The 18863-nt window shown below is 40.9% G+C and overlaps 1 pseudogene; it reads right to left on the reverse strand.

Annotated features, from left to right (window-relative positions):
* Window positions 1–1306: 1306 nt before the first annotated feature.
* On the reverse strand, window positions 1307–17544 carry LOC133090973 (cytoskeleton-associated protein 2-like; annotated as a pseudogene).
* Window positions 17545–18863: the final 1319 nt, after the last annotated feature.

The raw sequence follows: 18863 nt of genomic DNA on the forward strand, positions 1-18863 counted from the left end.
ATCGAGAATAAAAATGTTTTGCTCCTTGTAAAAAAAAAGTTATAAATAGTAGTTTGAACAGTGCCTGCCTTCTTCTCATCATATAACTCATAATACTGCCTGCGTCAACATCTTTTCTGTTCCTTGGCAAATTGTCTTGCTTCTTTATAAGTATGGAGTAGCTTCCAACATTTTATCCGTTGCACTTTAAAGGTTGTGAAACAGCGCTAAGAGTTCTTTTCAAGTGAAGGTTTGTTTTTTTTTTTTAATATATAGATGTTTTCATTTATTGTATACATATTAGGTACACAGTTTAAAAGGAATAAAAACTCTACTCTGTAGAACATAAGACAATAAATAGAACAAAGATTGGCACTATTATACAAATGGAATTAATGAACATAAATAAGAGTAAGTATGTGATTTTCAACCACATTCATATTATGCAGTTTTAAAACTACCTAATCTTTTACAATGACTAAATCCTTAATTGAAACTGTAGAGTTGGTAAAGGATGTATGCCATTTAAGTATTAGTTCAGAGACTTACAAAACAATTTTACTGGTGGTATTTATGTGTGGGAAGCAGAGACCTACTTACTGTGTATGACTATCATGTTTTAGGAGACATGAAGTTTTTATATTACAAGGAAGAAATCAATTTTAAGTATTAGTTATTTTAGAAATACTACCTAAACTAGGATGACATTTATGAAACATTATATATTCCTTCTCTAACTCCCTTCTATTAGTCTATAAACTATATCAAATGAAGTGATGGAAGTTAAAATTTTTAACATTTTAGATAGTCAAGTTAGAAAAGGAACTAAAGAAAGGAACTGAGATTTAAAGTTCTGAATGCCCACTAGGCACATTTTCTTGCTTCTAACAAAGTATCTTCTCTTAGAAATGGAGTATTAACTATCCCTCTTGGGGACCTCGGCTACAATAAAAAAGAAAGAGGCCAAGAGACCACAGATGCAGACTCACTGGCATTGCTGGAGAGCGACAATGAAGAACCAGGGGCAGAGTCCCAGGAACACAGGAGACCACAGCAGTCTGGGCTACTAGAATTGGGTGACAAAGCAAGCTAACTCTGTCTTGACAAAATTTACCTGTCTTAGAGAAAAAGTCAGTCTATTGAGATCGACAAGGTAGGATTAGCTTTCCGTCGCACAGAAGGGAACACCTGCTATAGAGTGGACATTAGTAAGTGCTGACTGCCATCAATACTTAGGTACTTGGCAACTTCTGACCTAAGGGACATGCAAAGCGACAACAAACCACCAACCAACTCAGAATAATACAACCCCACTCCTTTCAGAGCTTCACTTCTCTTCTGTCTTGTCAGTCTCCAAGTACATGCGGCACCGGGCTGCGCCGGGGCAGCACACAAAAGCGTCAGTTTCACTTCCCAACTCTGTTAACTGTTCCAGTGAAGACACACAAGGATAATGGTCTTTTAATATATCTGGCAATTTAGAAGTCTTCTCTTGAAGACATCGAAAATGTCTAATTGGTGTGAGAAACTTTAGCTCTTTAAATGCAGAATTTGTTTAGTCAAACTGCATCTTCTTTTTCACACTTTGCAAGTATGGAGTAGTAGACACATTATATTTAATTAAGCAACCCGCCCTAATTTCTGTATTAGGGGTTTTAACATCACTGGTTGGATCTTTTGTTTTGTCATCTTGCTCTTTTTTCACAACCTTGAAATACTACATTTGTAAGATGCTTATTTTCTATTTCCGGTTTTTCTGACCCCAGATTAACACTTACATTGTCAATGGTGGCTTCTTGGGTTTGTTCCTTGGTTGCACAAGCCTCCTCAATATTTTCTCCAAATTTAACTTTTTCTTGACTCTTCATTGTCAGACTGTCAGCAATTGCCTGTCGCATCTCTTCAATAGGCTGAGCTCCTGCCAGAATGGCCTTCTCATAGATTGCGATAATATTTTCAATAGGACTCGTAAGTGGTTCAATACGTGCAAGGCATATCCAATGTTTAACAAGTTTTTTGGAATATGGAATATTTTTAATCAGGTCATTCAGTGTAACCAATACTTCTTCTTTTGGACATCCCTCATTAATCAGGTTTAGGCATTCAGAAAATGTCTTGTTTACTTTTTCAGTAAACAATCATTGTTCGTCTTCTTCTGCCATGGTAGTCCAGAAGGACCCAACTGGTTTTTCATTTTGTGCTTCGGGCTCAGGCTGGGTAACCACTGAGCTCGGAGGCCTTTTCATCACTCTTCCTTTGCTAGCTTTCCACTCACTCAGACGAGCCTTTCTCTCCTCCGCAGTTTCTCTGCGCTGAGTCCATCTACTATCAATAGCTGCTTTCACCATGGTATGTCTGCGCTGGTCAATGCTTTTTGACTTTTCTATCAGTTTAGTATTAGAAGACGAAGCAGGCCTGGCTACCATTTCAGATGTCAGCCTTCTTGATCGTGTCTTATTTCTTTCTATGTCCTGAGAAGAACTGGTTTTGATAATAGACGAAACTGTATTTAACTGTAATAATTCCTTCTCTCGAGGTCCTTTCCGAACTGTAACACTGGCAGACGTCCTACTGATGCCTTGTTTCATGGCGTCCTGGTTATTACTGTGGTGACTTCTGATAGAAGGTCGCACAAGTTCACTGCTCTGAGATGTAGTGCTCACAAATTTAGTGGCAGACGTCGTATGTGAGGCTCTATCACTTTTCACTGTTACACTGCTGGCGTCTACAGGCTGAGACTTTGTGGCTTTAGAGACAGTAGCTGAAAGTTTCTTCATTGTTGCAGAGCTCATCTTTGACTTGTAGAGGTTCTCTAAAGGAATTAATCTTAGACTGAACAATTTGGCCATGATAAGATCCAAAGCACAGGTTTTGGGGGCATGTTAGTGCCTTGCTTTGGTTTTTCTGTAGTCATTTGTTTCTATTTACTGCATTTGTAGTCATTTGTTTTTAAGGTGAAATGATTGGCTTAACGTCATATGTTGACTTTGGGGGTCATCTTTAATTGGTAACAACGGCAGAGTTTGATTATTATCCTCAAAATTAGGTGTATCAATTGCTGTACTTGAATTGGTTAATTCATTAGAAGGTTCTAAAGGAATACAGTTCTCTTCCATTGTTATATTATTCTTGATCCCAGTAGGTCCACCGACATTCTCTTAAGGCAAAAATGGCTGATAAAGTTTCAGAATTTTTGCCTCTTCTTGGATCTGGCCTTCAGATGTCTTCACTCTTTTGTCTCTACCACTGGATAATATCTGATTTTCCTGTTTGTATGCAAAAAAAGTTTTTCTTTTTAACAGATGCTCCTTGAGTTTTTGTCTTCTTTGCTCTCTGAACGTGGACTGGGCCGTCTGACTCAGGGGCAGTGGCAGGTCCTGCGGCACAGCTGGGGTGCTCTTCGCAGCTCCGGGCAGGGGGACGCGTCTCCAGCTCGATCGCCGCAGACTCCCTCAAGCCGGTGCGGCCACACACCCTCAAGCGAAGGTTTTGAAGGTGCGCATTTCTTTGGGATATTATCCTCCCTTTCCTCATTCATGTGGCTAAATCACCTTCACTAAGTTCCTCTGGCTGCCTATCTAGAGGCGCTGCAGTAGCGGCAGTCAGCATTCCACTGTCAGCTATTACTGCGCTATTTACATTGGATTTGGATTTTGCTCCTGGTGTTTCCACTTGTTATTTCTTTGCTGTGCCTTCCTTTGGGTTGGCCAACTTCCTCTTCTGAGTATCCATTTTTGTCAAAAGTCCCATGGGTTTATCACCAAGAGACAAGGAGGAAACATCACTCCAGGGTTTGCTGGCTGTGAGTGAACTGAATTACATGTGCAGTGACCAATCACTGCCAGCCTTTGAAAGATGTGAGTCGATTGGCCACTGACCATGGGACATATCTGTTATTGACTGATGAGCCGGTGGCAGAGTTTCTACTTTATTCAATTTCTCACAGTTTGCATGCCATAGTAACTGAAAATGGAACTGTATTGCTGGGGGACTGGTGTTGCTGCACTGTACCACATGGTACCTGAAATCTGTGTACCACGTTTCAGAACTGTGCAGTGTGAAGGCTGCCTGTGTGGTAATTCAGGACATATCCATTCACTGGCCACTCGCTGTCAGTGTTTATTTCAGCTTTATACTTCTGAGACACCCCAGGCCAGCCCTTTACTTCCAGGTGGCTGTGAAGTAGGCAAAGCACAGCGTTCCATCAAATGCCCATCCTTGGATGATATACCTGGTCTCCAGCTTGAGCAAGGATGTATTTTAGCCTTGAGCCTGTGCAGTTGGCATGGACCGAAAACAGCTGTTAATTAGGGGTGTGATGTGTAGTGTAGCACTGCCGAGAAGCAAGAATGCCATTAACAAGTTTAATAAGCCAAATGACTGCCCCCATGTCAATCAAAGATGGTAAAGGGAACAAATATGTAGTCTACAGGTTTTCCTCTCTCTTCTTTGTTTCTGGTCCATTGGTAAGAGTGAAAATTCACTCTCTCTTAGTGGTTTAGCCTTCAAAATCTAATCTATTCCTATCTAATAAACCAAGTGCTAGGGGAAGGCCTAGAAGACTAGGACTGTATTGCTGTGTGACCTTACACAGAAATCTTAACCTTTGTATATCTGCACTATATTCCTCCCCCAGCTTTCAAATCCTCTCCTTGCCACAGGTATGTTGCAGGCCCCTTTGATACCCTTCAAGGTGAACTCTACCTTAACCTCTAGTGGTTTGAAGTAGTGAGGAAAATTTGGGGCTTGCTGACTTGGAGCTCATTAAGATAACACTCTTTTCTTTTAATAAAAATAGAGAGTATATGCATCTCCTATTTTTTCTTGTATCTACTTAATTATATGCTTCCTTTTATGTGACAAAGAGAGCTATTAGGTTATGGAAAGAGCACAGATTTTGGAATCAGACATGGCTGAGTTGGAACCTAGCCTTGTACTGAGTGTACTTGAGACATTTTATGTCATCTCACTGAGAATGAATTCAGTATGCTGTGGCTACTATCATTAACTGATGATCATAAGCTGATGTATGGGTCAAATAAGCTGATGTATGTAAAACATTTCACATAGTAACTAGGACATTAAATGTGCTCAAAAATGCTATTTCATAACTTCTCTATTCTCCTTTCTACTTTAGCTTCTAGTAAATTCACACACAAACCTCAGTTGTTCAGTCATAATGATTAACCAATCCTAAATATTTGGTATAGCTAGATTTCTTCTTTATATAACTATTTTTTCTTTCTTTCTTTTCTTTCTTTCTTTCTTTTTTTTTTTTGAGTGGTTTTGTTCTTAACTGTTTTCTTCTGGATGTGCTTAAATATTAGAAACCCCCTCAATTATTTGTGGATGTAGATGGACGTACAAAAGGAATGAATAAATCGTTGGTATAGGCATACCTCAGAGATATTGCGGGTTCAGTTCCAGCCCACCGCAATGAAGCAAATATTGTACCAAAGTGAGTCACAGGAATTTTTTTGTTTCTCAGAGCATGTAAAAGTTATGTTTACACTACACTTGTAGTCTACTAAGTGTTAAATAGCATTATGTCTAAAAAAAAACAATGTACATACCTTAATTAAAAAATACTTTATTGCTAAAAAAATGCTAACCATGGTCTGAGCCTTCAGCAGGTTGTAATCTTTTTGCTGGTGGAGGGTCTTGCCTTGATGTTGATGGCAGCTGACCGATCAGGGTGTTGGTTGCTGAAGGTTGGGGTAGCTGCGGCAGTTTCTTAAAACAGATGACAATGAAGTTTGTCACATAAAGTGACTTTCCTTTTCTGTAGCACACAACGCTATTTGATAGCATTTTACCCACGGTAGAACTTCTTTCAAAATTGGAGTCAATCCTCTCAAACCCTGCCACTGCTTTATCAAATAAGTTTATGTCATATTCTAAATCCTTTGTTATCATTTCAGCAATCTTCACAGGTTTAAATTCTGTCTCAAGAAACCACTTTCTTTGCTCACCCATAAGAAGCAACTCCTCTTGTGTAAAGTTTTATAAGATTGCAGCAATTCAGTCACATCTTCAGGCTCCCCTTTAATTCTGGTTCTCTTGCTATTTCCACCACATCTGCAGTTTCTTCCTCTGCTGAAGTCTTGAACCCCTTGAAGTCATCCATGAGGATTAGGATCAATTTCCCCAAACTCTTGTTAAGGTTGATATTTTTTACCTCTTCCAATGAATCATGAATGCTCTAAATGGCATTCAGAATGGTGAATCTCTTCCAGAAGGTTTTCAATTGACTTTGCCCAGATCCATCAGAGGAATCACTATTTCTGGCAGCTATAGCCTTCCAAAATGTATTTCTTAAATAATAAGACTTGAAAGTCAAAATTACTCCTTGATCCATGGGCTGCAGAATGGATGTTGTGTTAGCAGGCATGAAAACAACATTAATCTTGTTATATATTTCATCTCCATCAGAGCTTTTGGTTAACCCAGTTGCATTGTCAACGAACAGTATTATTTTGAAAGGAACCTTTTCTTCTGAGCAGTAGGTCTCAACAGTGGGCTTAAAATATTCAGTAAACTATGTTGTAAACAGATGTGCTGTCAGCTAGGCTTTGTTGTTTCATTTATAGAGCGAAGGTAGAGTAGATTTAGCATAATTCTTAAGGGCCCTAGGATTTTCAGAATGGGTTATGAGCATTGGCTTCAACTTAAAAGTCACCACCTTCATTAGCCCCTAACAAGAGAGTCAGCCTGTTCTTTGAAGCTTTGAAGCCAGGCATTGACTTCTCTCTAGCTGCAGAAGTCCTAGATGACATCTTCTTCCAACATAAGGTTGTTTTGTCTACACTAAAAATCTGTTGTTTAGTGTTACCACCTTCATTAATGATCTCAGCTAGTTCTTTTGGGTAGCATGTTACAGCTTCTTCATCAGTATTTGTTGCTTCATCTTACACTTTCATGTTATGGAGGTGGCTTCTTTCCTTAAACCTCATGAACCAACCTCTTCTGGCTTCAAACTTTTCTTCTGCAGCTTCCTCACCTCTCTCAGCCTTCATAGAATTGAAGGGAGTTAGGGCCTTGCTCTGGATTAGGCTTTGGCCCAAGGGAATGTCGCGGCTGGTTTGATCTTCTATCCAGACCATTAAAACTTTCTCCATATCAGCAATAAGGCTGCTTTGCTTTCTTATCATCCATGTATTCACTGGAATAGCACTTTTAATTTCCCTCAAGAGTTTTCTTTTGCATTAAAAACTTGGCTAACTGTTTGGTGCAAGAGGCCTTGCTTTCAGCCTGTCTTGGCTTTTAAGAGGCCTTCCTCACTAAGCTTAATCACTTCTAGCTTTTGGTTTACAGTGAGAGACTCTTCCTTTCACTTGAACACTTAGAGGCCATGTAGGGTTATTAATTGGCTTTATTTCAATATTGTTGTGTCTCAGGGAATAGGGGGAGGCCCAAGAGGAGGGAGAGAGATGGGGGAATGCCTGGCCTATGGAGCTGTCAGAACACACACAACATTTATTTATTAAGTTCTTATATGAGCACAGTTTGTGGCACGCCAAAACAATTACAATAGTAGTATCAAAGGTCACTAACCAGAGATTGCAGTACAAATATAATAATAATGAAGAAGTTTGAAATATTGTGAAAATTACCAAATGTGACATGGAGACATGAAGGGAGCAAATGCTGTTAGAAAAATGGCACTGATAGACTTGCTTGATGCAGGGTTGCCACAAAGCTTCAATTGTAAAAAACTCAATATCTGCGAAGCACAATAAAGAAAAGAGGAATAAAACAAGGTCTGCCTGCGTTTCATTTCAGCCCCAGTGATGTACAAGTCATTTTGCTCTCCTTTTCTCTGGTCTGGTAACCTGTTGTGATGTACGGTAACATTCTTCAGCTGGTGGAGAGCTTTACCTCTGAAATAATTCAGTTTTCCCTACAGATATTTTGTTGCTGTTCTATAGTTGGCACAGTATCAAAGTTTGTGACCATGATGTTTTATTTGCCAGCCCCTTGTAGACAGCCTAGAACAAGAGCTGGTGCAGTTTGAAATGGCAGAAATAATGCTTTGTATTCAGCAAAACCCATTACATTTACTCTTCCTGGCTCACAAGAAAACTACCTTTTGTTTGCAGTTAGGTTGAGGTCATGACTGGGTTCAGGCAAATAGAATGTGGGTAGAGTGATAGTCTGGCCAAAAAACTTATTGGGAAATTGATAACATTACATTCTGAACCCCTGGTGACTTCTAAGGCTGTATTTTTTAAATGGAGAATGATGATATGGAAGGATACTGGTTATCACTCAGAGGAAAACCACCTCAGAGAACCACCTGGACCTGCATCAGAAAGTGATAGCACATGAAATCAATCTTTGTTGGGTTAAGCTTCTGAGCTATCAGGGCTTATTTGTTACCAAAGCATAGCCTATTCTATGCTGACTAAAACAGTTCGCTATCTAATTCATGGGACTTTTCTGGAGATAAAATGATACTGTACTCCAGTTAGTACTTATAAAGCGTATAGGAAAGCAATATGTGAATGTATCATGTTGCTATTTGTGGAAAGTGCCCAGGTTTGGAAGGTAAGAGACCAAAAACAAACTCTTATAAGCATGTCAAGCCCTCACATCTCTCTTATATTTAGCCCTGTCATCTGCAAAGTAACAGTCCTAATCCTTGTCATGACTACTTCTCCGGGTTGTTACAAGATGCAAATGAAATCATGGATGTGTAAGAACTTTGTAAACTGTAAAGTCCTGTCAAATGAGAGGCACTGGAATGATTTCTCTGGAGCTTCAAACCTCTCTCAGGATTACCCTTTTCACATAGAAGAGGGATGCCTCACTACGCTAAAGTGTTACTGATTTCTAGAATGTCAGCACAGATTCTCGTTCAGCAAAGCGTGAGCCCAAACCTTCTGAATGTAATCTGAAACATTTGGCAGGCTTTTTCTGCCTGGAACATCTGCTTGAAGCTGAAAATAAAGGTGGCTGTAATTCTAAACACAGAATGTCTGGAGGGGAGAAAAAAGAACCTTGAACAAAGATTTAATCTCTCCTGAAGACAAGGGTAGAGGAGGGGAGGAGGGTATGTAATTGGGGTCTGGTGTAGGAGAGGGAGAGAGGTCAGACTTCACTTGGGGGGACAGTTCATGGACCCCAGGAAGGCCGGGGTCATGGCTACATACTCAGTTGCCTACAGCATACGTTTGCAGGAACGGAAGTCCCCAGGATTCCATTCCACTCCATAGCTGGCTCTGAAATTCCCTGGGTGAAGCATCTTTTTAGCCAGCCCCTTTGCTTCCTATCTAGATCCAACCAACGGAACAGTCTTGTTGGGGGGTATTGTGCCAAAAGTTAATGTTGTCCTAAGGAGACGTTGGGGGAATGAGGAAACTGAGATGCAGTTTTGATGTCATGTGGAGAACACAGTGTGTGATTCAGAGATGAAACTTTGAGGCCAAGGTCAACCAACAGGCCCTTCAACCCAACTTTTCCGTGTAAGGGCTTCATTGCAAGGGCAGCTGCGTCCTTGAGTCTCAGTGTTCACCTTCGTAACTCTTGCCACATGCCAGGCACCCTACTAAGTGCTTCACAAATATTAGCTCATTTATTAGTCATAAAAAGACCCTAGGAAATAGGTACCAAGGCCCAGAGAAGTTGAGTTCTAGGTCACAGAAATAAAAAGTGGCACAACCAGGATTCAAACCTAGGCAGCAGGCTCTGCAGCCCATGCTCTAAACACTACCCTCTGCTGCCTCATCCAGAAGAGGAGTGGAATATGCTTGTTGACCTCAGAGCTCCAGTGGCTTCTTTCCATATCCTGGAATTTTTCTGGCTTAAATTCATCAGATAAGAGTCAATTAAAAAAAGAAATCAAACAAGAAAGCCACGTCTTGACCAGTCCGTGTTGTGCAGATATGTGCATGGAGCTAACAGAAATCAATTGCAAATTCTCTTTGTCAGTTCCTTGCTACTGGAAACAGCCTCACTCTTTGAGGTTCCGAAGCGGGTCAAACGCATACACCGGAGACCCCTCAGGGCCCAGAGCGTGGAAAGCCAGACCCGAGTGAGCTCATTACCTATCACTTGGTTGTTGGCTGAAATAAATAAATAAAAAGAAAACCCTCTGGAGTTATGCTTGCGGTCGGGACGCTAACATTCATTAACATATGTTCATAAAAATGCGTGTCTGCGGCACATGTTCATTGCTTATCACAATGCTTATACGCACCTCATTAATTACCAGTTGCCGGGACTTCCCTGGTGGCGCAGTGGTTAAGAATCCTCCTGCCAATGCAGGGGACACGGGTTTGAGCCCTGGTCCGGGAAGATCCCACATGCCGCGGAGCAACTAAGCCCGTGCGCCACAACTACTGAGCCCACGTGCCACAACTACTGAAGCCCATGCACCTAGAGCCCATGTTCCACAACAAAAGAAGCCACTGCAATGAGAAGCCCACACACCGCAACGAGGAGTAGCCCCTGCTCACCACAACTAGAGAAAGCCCGTGCGCAGCAACGGAGACACAACGCAGCCAAAAATAAATAAATAAATAAATAAATTTATTAAAAATAAAATTACCAGTTGCCTTTAGGCGTTTACTTGAAGACAGTCAAGTACTATGTAATCAAGTAGTGCTAACAAATTACTTTTGTGAGGAATCTGGAAAAAGGAAAGTGTGAGATTAGCAATTAGCATTGGTCTCCGACTTTCCTTGATAGCTGGTTGCTTACCTTGTAATGATTCGAGCATCACGCAGCTGGGTTTTCAGTGAGTCTTCTCTCTGGACTCCATGTCTCCATCTCCCAAATGAGTATTTTTCTTTCGTCTTCCCTTCTTACTACTAAGTCAGCGTTGTAAGTGTGGCCCAGACCACCTGCATCTGGTTTGCTGGGGGGTGGGGGGCTTTTATTAAAAGTGGGGAGTCCCTGGCTCCAGCACAGGCCACTGAATCAGAAACTCTTTACAAATGAGGCCTGGGTGGGCTGACTGCGTGAACTAGTCTATACCCCTTAGCTCAGAGTTGCTTTCATTTTCAGAAGTGTTCTGATTTTGATAATAAACTCCATGGGCACTCCAGACCTGAAGCTCTGCATTGTCACATGTGCCCCAGGTGATTCTTATGCCTATTAAAGTTTGAGAACCACCATCCTAAGCGTGGTAGAGGGCTTGGACAGGATAAAACTGTCAGTGAGTTTGATGGAAAAAACACTCTCACATGTCATTTATAAAAATCATATTCTTACGAATATCACTTGTCTAGGATAGAAGAAGGATTCTATAGGGAGAAAACCATGCAAAATACGCTATCTTACATATTAATTATGAGACTATTTCTCTGATTGGCCTCAAACAAGTCAGGAAATCTGGCAAACCCACGTCAAGGAACACAGTAGAGTTCGTCCCTGCCTAGAAATTCTATGAAGGCAGGTTCAGGTGTGGCCTGAACACAAACCCACGAGCTTCTTCAGAACTGGCCCTCAAAGAGTGGCCACCATGAAACAGCATCCTAGCATTGTCCACAGGGCTGAGAAACTTTGTGGGCAGAAGTCACAGACTGGCAGCCCCTGGCTGCTAGCCACCCACAGCTGTGTTCTGTTCTGTGCACAGTGATTTACACATTTTGTGTCATTTTCAGACATTTAAAAATGGGAGATTTTATGTCCAAAAATTATGTCTAATTTCTCTGGAAATACCAGAGGGATTGGCAAATGTGGATTTTGTTCCCACGTGGCAGGAGTTGACTAGCTCAATAGTGACCACACTCTTTGCATGGAGCTTAGATTTTTACTTCACTATGGTCCCCAGCCAGCCTGCTTCCTTCATGTCCATCTCCTGCCAAGCCCCATGGCTGGGATGTTGCTGCTTCCGCTCTGTGACCTGGGAGTTCTCAACCTTGGCTGCATATTAGAATGAACTTGGGAGCTTTTTTTGAACATCTTTATTGAAGTATAATTGCTTTACAATGGTGTGTTAGTTTCTGCTTTATAACAAAGTGAATCAGTTATACATATACATATGTTCCCATATCTCTTCCCTCTTGCATCTCCCTCCCTCCCACCCTCCCTATCCCACCCCTCTAGGTGGTCACAAAGCACCGAGCTGATCTCCCTGTGCTATGCAGCTGCTTCCCACTAGCTATCTATTGTACATTTGGTAGTGTATATATGTCCATGACACTCTCTCACCCTGTCACATCTCACCCTTCCCCCTCCCCATATCCTCAAGTCCATTCTCTAGTAGGTCTGTGTCTTTATTCCCGTCTTGCCACTAGGTTCTTCATGGCCTTTTTTTTTTTTTTCCTTAGATTCCATATATATGTGTTAGCATACTGTATTTGTTTTTCTCCTTCTGACTTACTTCACTCTGTATGACAGACTCTAACTCCATCCACCTCATTACAAATACCTCCATTTCATTTCTTTTTATGGCTGAGTAATATTCCATTGTATACATGTGCCACATCTTCTTTATCCATTCATCCGATGATGGACACTTAGGTTGCTTCCATGTCCTGGCTATTGTAAATAGAGCTGCAATGAACATTTTGGTACATGACTCTTTTTGAACTATGGTTTTCTCAGGGTATATGCCCAGTAGTGGGATTGCTGGGTCGTATGGTAGTTCTATTTTTAGTTTTTTAAAGAATCTGCATACTGTTCTCCATAGTGGCTGTATCAATTTACATTCCCACCAACAGCGCAAGAGGGTTCCCTTTCCTCCACACCCTCTCCAGCATTTATTGTTTCTAGATTTTTTGATGATGGCCATTCTGACTGGTGTGAGATGATATCTCATTGTAGTTTTGATTTGCATTTCTCTAATGATTAATGATGTTGAGCATTCTTTAATGTGTTTGTTGGCAATCTGTATATCTTCTTTGGAGAAATGTCTGTTTAGGTCTTCTGCCCATTTTTGGATTGGGTTGTTCGTTTTTTTGTTATTGAGCTGCATGAGCTGCTTGTAAATCTTGGAGATTAATCCTTTGTCAGTTGCTTCATTTGCAAATATTTTCTCCCATTCTGAGGGTTGTCTTTTGGTCTTGTTTATGGTTTCCTTTGCTGTGCAAAAGCTTTTAAGTTTCATTAGGTCCCATTTGTTTGTGTTTTTATTTCCATTTCTCTAGGAGCTGGGTCAAAAAGGACCTTGCTGTGATTTATGTCATAGAGTGTTCTGCCTATGTTTTCCTCTAACAGTTTGATAGTGTCTGGACTTACACTTAGGTCTTTAATCCATTTTGAGTTTATTTTTGTGTATGGTGTCAGGGAGTGTTCTAATTTCATACTTTTACATGTATCTGTCCAATTTTCCCAGCACCACTTATTGAAGAGGCTGTCTTTTCTCCACTGTATATGCTTGCCTCCTTTATCAAAGATAAGGTGACCATATGTGCGTGGGTTTATCTCTGGGCTTTCTATCCTGTTCCATTGATCTATTGGGAGCTTTAATGTAAAAGAATGAGGAGGAGAAACCAGAGGAGGAGAAGGAGGGAAGAGGAAAAAGAAGATGGAGAGGAAGAAGAAAGCAAGAAGCAAAGCGAAAGGAAAAGACTGGGCTTATGACAGATGACTACTGCAGAACCTCATTGGTTGGGCCTAGGAATCTGTATTTTAAGCTCTCCAGGTGATTCTATATGCCAAGAGAGGATTGAGAACCACAGGTTCACCCTGAGAACCTTTCCAGAAGCTGCCTCAGGGAGGATCCCAGCAGGTTCTTGTGTGCCTGAGGGCTCATCTGTAACTACTGTGTTTAAGAATCACCTGGCGAATTTGACCTTAAGATGCTACCCCCAGAGATTCTGTTTAAGTGGGTGGTATGGGGCCAGGGTTTGTATTTTTCACAGGTGATTTTGATGCAGGTAGTCCAGAGCCCACGCTCTGAGCAGGATACTTGCCCAGAGCTCTCCTTCCCTTCCTTCTAACAAGGTTTTTTTCTGTGATTTTAAAAGAATCCCACCCTGTTCTTTTCACCTGACTTCAGTGAATAGCTGGTCTCTGAGGCATCTGAGGCATGATGTTTGAAATTTAAGTGCAAGGAGCACTTCTTGGCCAGAGCTAATTCTCCCCTTTTAGGCCCTTTTGGCACCATTTGAACTTTCAGAAATGCTGTCTCTACTATGATAAAATGGTGCAAATGGAAACCCATCAGAGGAAAGGGCACTCACGTTTTCCCTGACTCTGATTCAGTTTGTTCCACTTCGCCATTCTTGATGTGGCTGAAAGTCCTGATAAGAGTTTTCTATTTGATAATTCCTTTCGAGGTCTAAGAAAGAAAGAGAAATGGGAAAACATAGGAGGAATTCTTGTCACATTGGGTTAGGTAAAGATATCCTAGATAAACCACCAAAGGGATAATCTACAAAAGAAAAAAATGATAATTTGAACTTTATCACAGTTAGGAACTTCTGCTCTTTGAAAGTTACTGTTGACATGGAGAAACTATTTGCAAATCCCATATTTGATAAAGAACTATTTCCAGCATGTATGAAGAATTCTAGAATTCTCAAATATTAAGAAGATGAAAACAAGCCAATTTTGAAAATAGGCAAAAGATTTGACTAGACACTTCACCTTATAAGATAACAAGATGAAAAATAGGCATGTAAAAGGAAGAATCTCACTATCTTTACTCATTAGGGAAATGCAGATTAAAACTACATTGTGATGCCACTACATAAGTATTAGATTGTCCTTTGTGACCACCTAGAGGGGTGGGATAGGGAGGGTGGGATAGGGAGGGTGGGAGGGAGGGAGATGCAAGAGGGAAGAGATATGGGAACATATGTATATGTATAACTGATTCACTTTGTTATAAAGCAGAAACTAACACACCATTGTAAAGCAATTATACCCCAATGAAGATGTTTAAAAAAAAAAAAAAGGACTGACCACATCAAATGTTGGTGAAGATGCAGAGGAACCGGAGCTCTCCTACACAGCTGCTGGGAATTAAAATGGTACAAGCACTTTGGCAAACAGCTTGGCAAGGTTTTAAATGATTAATCCAGTGCAACAGGATCCAAACATTCTACCTCTAGGTATTTACCCAAGGGTAATGAATGTATATGTCTATATAAAGACTTATACCTAAATGTTCAAAGCAGCTTTGTTTATAATATCCTCAAACTAGAAGCAATCCAAATGTTCATCAACAGGTTAACACACACACAAATTGTGGTATATACCAGTGGAGTACTACTCAGTAATAAAAATAAACTGTGGATACATGCAGCAATATAGGTGAATTTAAAAATAATTACGCCACAATAAAAAACAAAACACAGTATATACTGTATTGGTTCCATTTATATAAAATTCTGGAAAATGAAGTCTATGACAGAAAGCAGATCAGTGGGGGTTTCCAGGGAAAAGGGTGAGAAGAAATGGGAGGAAGGGATTATGAAGAGAGAAGAGAGAACTTCTGAGGGTGATATGTTTATTGTTTTAATTGGCTTCCTGGGTATGTACATACATCAAACTCTATCAACTTTTATACTTTAAATATGTGCAGTTTATTGTTTGCAGTTTTACTTACACAAAATTGTTCAAAAAGAGAAGAAAAACTGAACAACAACAAAAAATTAGTTCTGTGATTTAAAATTTTTTTTTAGTTTTTATTTGATGAATATTTTTCTGTTATAAGTGATAGAAAGTTGAACACAAACTGGCTTAGGTGAACCTGAGTCCTCTAGAAGATGTTTGCCTCATTAGAAGGAATAAAAGTGAAATTATGGAAGCTAAAGCTTAGAGAATTTTCTATTCAACTCTTCTTCCCCATCTGGCATGTTCAGCAAGAAATGAACTTAACTCACTTTCCCATTTCCTTTCTAAAAAGTGTTTTCTTCTCAAAGCTCAGAGACAGAACAAGAGCATACCTTCTTGGCTGGGCATAAGATGCTATTTCCTCCAGCAAGTGGGCAGGACTGTGAAACAAGGAAGAATGTGTTTTCTCCCTTTTATTAAGGTCTTTGGCTAAGCTTTTTCTTTGCTCTTTCTTTTGCAGAGGGAAAGGTGTAGGTCAGTTACTTAGAAGGCAGGTCACACTGAAGAGCTGGAAATTATAAGGAAGCTTAAGGCTCCATGAGGAGAAAAATTCATCTGTGGCTCTGGATACCAGATTGTGGTGAAAAGACACAATGTCCTTTTCCACCTATCAATGTCCCATTTGAAAAAAACTTTCATTCCAGTCATTAAATATAAAGGACAGGGCAATGGTAGTGTCTAGACAGTCCATGATGTGGGTAAGCAAGGGGGTGCTGACTGCTAAAGAGAAGATGAGTTTTCAACTCATCTGGTCCATGAGAAATGGATGTTAAAAGATCCACTGCATAGGTAAACAAGGTAAAATTTCTGGAGAACTCATAATATTTTTCTAATAAAACTTAAACTTCTAGGCATTCATTCCTCCCACCAGGAATAGTTAACATAACTTTTATCATTATCTCCACTGTGTCCCAGAAGGGATTCTGACTGCTCCATCCATCATCCCTCTAGAGAAGTTAATCCACCACAGCTTCTGGAAAGGTTAACCATCCATATCACATGACCTTGCACCCTGGCCACAGTGATTGGATCAAGTGTACATCTGACCTAAAGCCAGCCAGTGGCATCAACCAATCAGATCCTCTATGGGGAATCTGATTTAAGACGCAAGGACCCATCTGACTATAGTCAGATGGCGGTGGGTACTAATGTTGAAGGGTTACAATAATAACCCTTGAGGTGTTGAGGAGGCTGAATGGGGGAGATCGTGAGGTTCCCGGGGGCATTGAGTTTAGTGTCTATTTTTCACTTTTGTAGTTCCAATCCTCCTGAAAGCTCTGCCACCTTTCTTGGATGTCTGTGTTCTCACCTATTATATCCTTAAAGTAAACCCCTCATTGATTTAGTGTGAGTAGGTTCCCGTCCTTATAATCCAAAGAGCCTTGACTACCATTGATTGACATCGTAGGGCTAGAAGTACCTTACAATATACAAAAGAACTTTCATAAGAATACAATTTATTTCTCCCAACAAGTTTATGAGATAGAAATTCTTATGTTTATTTTGCAGAAAGGGACCTGGGGAAATATATTTCAAGGAGAGGAAATAAATTGTCCAAGGTGACACAGATGGTAAATGGCAGATTTGGAATTCAGACCTAGGTGCTCTGAGAGGATGTTGCCATTTCTACCATAGCTAACCGGTTGTAGTTACAATATAGGTTTGGCTTTGTGTAATATAGGTTAAAAAGAATAAGAGGCTTAAACAATGTTTCTCCGTGACAAAACAGTTTCTGAGTAGGTAGTCCAGTGCTGGTTTGATGGTTTTGTTCCCTGTGATTATCCAGAGCCCCAGGCTCCTCTGTCCTGATGCTCTACCATCCCCGGGGTGTTGCCCTTGCCTCCTGTTCCAATATGGCTTCCTTCCATGACCATGTTCTAAGAAGCAGAAGGCAAAACGGGGATGCACAGAAAGGGCATATTTCCTCTTTAAGGGTATGTGCCATAAGTCATACACATGGCTTCCCATCACATTCCACTGTCCATGATGTAATTACTTGAACGTATGTAACAGCAAGGGAGGCTGGGAAATGTAATCTTTGTTAGCAGTAGCCATGCCCGCCACTGATAATTGGGAGGTGCTACTAGTGCTATTGTCATGGAGGAGACTCAGGAGGTAATGGATTTGGGTGACAACTGGAAGTCTCTGCCTACATCCCTAGGTCCTCAAAATCCAGATTGTCTCCTCTCCCCGTTCAGAAGTGGTTGTGCAAATTCACACAAAGATAAAAATGACTGGCAAGAGACGCTGTTTGAGAGGAGATCCCACAAACAGAGGACACAGGAGGACAAAAAGAAGGAGCAGAGCACCCGAAAGAGATAGTTGGGGGAACTCCCATGGGGAAAATGATACAAAATAGGAAGCTAGGGGAAAAAGTCAAAATCTGCCAATTGCACAGTTTTGCAAAGATCAGTTTTAGTCCTCAAATTCTTTCTGTTCTGTGATTTTGAGGGTGAATGTGGGTGTAACAGTAATAGGTCAATTAAATCAGTCGCTATCTTTTCCACTAGGAGTGCATAAAATTTCTATACCAGATGCTGGACACCTCAGACTGGTGAATTAAAACACAGACTGGCCCAGTCCCACCATTCTATCAATAGTTTTCCTGTCTTTTTAGTGTTTGTCTTTTTCCCTTAATGAGTGAAACTCAAAGAAACCCCAGATGCCTCATTCCTTCCATAGCAACAATGTTAACATTTTAGGTTTCAACCCTAAAGGTGGGGATGACATTGTTAAAGTTCTTCTTCTTTTGGTCAAGCTTAATGTTGAGGCCATCATGTCCTCCCGATTTTGTGCTGAGTGTCTTCCTGGGTCGAGAGATTTGATGATGTCACTCATCGGCTTGAGAATTGGTAGAGCCTCAGACACCACGTGGGTGAGCCCATCTTAGAGGCCTGAAAACTCAGACGAAGAGGGGGAAATTTCATAATCATTTCTGGTAGAGCTGAGGCTAGAATTCACATCTCTTCACTCCCACACCTATGCTTTCTGCCATACCAGCAGCTTTTGTCCTTCTAGGCTGTATTTTATTAAGAGTACTCTTTCCATCATTTATAGGGGTGACCCTAGAAGAACCAGCAGGTGTCTACATTACTCCCATTGTTAGACCTTCACTTCTGTAGAAAGAAGGTTCAGAGAGCTTCAGCCCACCCACCTAGCACCACTCTGTAACTGTGGTAAAGCGGTGATGTGTGGGTTTCCCAGGAGGGGCCTGATCCTGGTGGCTGAGGCAGTAGGAAAACCTATGGAGAGTGGCTCAGGATGGGACTGTATCTCCTCCTTGCCCCTGAGGCCAATCACTAGTTCCAATCTGCTTTCTCACATCCTTCCTGAGCCAGCATGACGTCCAGAAGTCAGAAACCCAGGAGTGGATT

This window comes from Eubalaena glacialis, chromosome 1, assembly GCF_028564815.1.
Source record: "Eubalaena glacialis isolate mEubGla1 chromosome 1, mEubGla1.1.hap2.+ XY, whole genome shotgun sequence".
NCBI lineage: Eukaryota > Metazoa > Chordata > Mammalia > Artiodactyla > Balaenidae > Eubalaena > Eubalaena glacialis.